Source organism: Coregonus lavaretus, assembly GCF_964263955.1.
Source record: "Coregonus lavaretus genome assembly, chromosome: 4".
NCBI lineage: Eukaryota > Metazoa > Chordata > Actinopteri > Salmoniformes > Salmonidae > Coregonus > Coregonus lavaretus.
In genome coordinates this window covers 31,296,349-31,298,966 of record NC_139991.1, presented here as the reverse complement: position 1 = coordinate 31,298,966, position 2,618 = coordinate 31,296,349, and positions in this window count along the sequence as shown.

The following is a 2,618-nucleotide window of genomic DNA, read 5'->3' as shown; positions in this document are numbered from 1 at the left end:
ACCCTGTTGAGAACATGGAACAGCAGCTATGACTGTATGATTCCAGCCAGGTCACCCGTAATACAAGTCAGTATTGGACGTCCATCCATGTCTCAGGACGTCGGGAGATGATGTGAAAACCGACCACTATGGGCAACAGTGAGCGCTGTTACCTTCAAGTAGGTTTCGGTTTTGCTAGGGCGATGGGGATGGTGGATGGGCGTAAGCATCTTCCTCTGATTCCAAAGGCTGCAAGTTCGAATCCAGCGATAGAAAGTAGTTTTTGAGATTTTTGTTTTAAGCCTATCTCAAACCTTAACCATTCAGAGTTAATACCTAACCTTAAGATTTCGGCGTTAATGCCTAAACTTAACCTTAAACACTTCGAAATGTGACATTTGCAACAACTTCAACATTTGACGTTTGAGAAACCGGAATGAATGTCTAATTCTGACATGAGACTGAGAAAAATTCAGAAGTAGACCATGTGCCACACTGTCTGTCTGTCTGTTTGTCTGTATCGCCAATTCGCTCTATTGGTCATACATGTGAATATAGGCTACATTTGTAACTCATGCTATTGGAACAAGAGTTGGAACAACAGTCAGTGCTCTTTCCGGTGCTTTCCAGACAGCTCTTGTGTCAGATAAACAACAGGAAAGGAATTCAGTTTGTACTGTATATGTAAACATGCATCTCAACAAACACCCCCCCCCCCCCCCCCCCCCCCCCACACACAGCCTGTGTCTAGCCTATTAGTTGGTTCCTAGATATTATTTATTTGGGAAACACAAGCTATAAAATCAATACCATAAATCCTCCAGTTTCTAGTGTTGTTTGATATTGGATGAGTCAAATCTTATATTAGGCTACATCCTCTGTATTGCTTTCCTAATTAATTTAGGGGGTGGGGATATGTGTGTGTACTACTGTGAACCATTTCCAAGGTTTGTCTCTAGATATTTAGCTCTGTGTGAAGAGACAGTAGGACACCCAGGAGGAACAAGACAAATGAACCTCCTAGTCATGTTGATTTTCTCATCGTCATCCAGTCTTTAACAGGACTTACACAGGGAGAGGTGTTAGAGATGCTGGGGTGGTGGTGTGAGATTCACCCTGGTGCGACTTGCGCCTCTCCACATTCCAGGCATTCTGACCTCTGTGATGTTTAAGACGTTCTAGAATGTGAGACTGCATTCTAAATGCCTTTATGTTCCTGGGGGTCATGTGGGCTGAACAGAAAGTAGGACCCTCTAATTTAGGAGTCCTGGGAACGAGGACAAAGCTCAGAGCGTCTTAAGTTACAAACAATACTGGAGTGGAGTGATAGTGGTGGAGCTTAGTGATAGTGGTGGGGCTTGTTGAGTTTACCACTAAGAGCTTAAAGCCTGGCATTGTTTAAACTTTTACTGGCACCTCACACAGTAAAACACTTGATGGATTTAACCTAAAGTAATGGGTTAGAATCGATTGGAACCAATGGAGCATTAGTGTGGAACCAATGGGACATAGGTTGATTACTGTCATTGCTTAAACTTTTTCTGGTACCACACACTTTTTGCCACGGGTCAGAGAGAAAATTATGCTGTTTTTATAGCTCATCTCATGCTATTGTTCATATTTTGCCATGAGGCTGAGAAAACATTTGGCAGTTTTAAAGCAATTTTCCTGCTATTCTACACATTTTGCCAATCCGGCTCTGGTACCACACATACAGTCAGAGACTTTAGCCAAGAAAATGGATTAGAATCGATGGGAACACTTGTAGCTTCCCACGGTGTCATAGACGTGTTATAGACGTGATGGAATATATCCTATTAACTCCTAAACAACATGACATGAGGTGTTTACTGTATACTTTCTATTCTAGTTTATCCTGCAGACAGACAGTTTGGTGATTCCTGAATCAGACATAATGCCAGCTCTGTTAGTTAGAGGAGAGGAAAGGAGAGGAGAGAAGAGGAAAGGGTTGAGAAGTGGAGGAGAGGAGAGGATTGCACCTTTTGGTTTTCACCGGTGGGTGTGAAGTATTTTCATCCTGACTCATGATCATTGAGCAACACCACAATCCACTATCAAATACCTGTTCCTAAAAAGTTTAATTCATTGCATTGATATGAATAAAGTTGTATTTCTTAATTCAACAGAGAAGACTGAATGGTGTAATGTTGAGGGTTTAAAGCCTGGAAAGTCTAGAAAGAAAATCTGTCTGTCGGACTTCTGTGTCTCAGTGTGTATTTGTAGTGGATCTGTGAACCCAGGTTGAGAAACCTGTTGGTGTTAAAATAAGTATACTGTAGGAAACACATTAAATAATGCCTTATCTTCATAACCTCCACTGTTACGTTCAGCTTCCTGAACCTCAGCTCAAGCACTGTATGTATGCTCTCAATAGCATTCCTTTGGGTTACAATGGTTATTGACTAACTTAAGAAGTTCAGACAAGAAACAGTACTGAGAATCGCCACAGTAAATACAAATCTGTTCACTATCAAGTTCTGATTTCTGCTTTCCTCTCTGCAGATCTTCCGTGCAATCTTGTGACACCAGGCTTCTGTGTACCAACCAACCATGTTGGATCTTTCCATTGCCTCCACAACCCATCAGTGACAACCACTAAACGTTTGTTTCGGACAAAC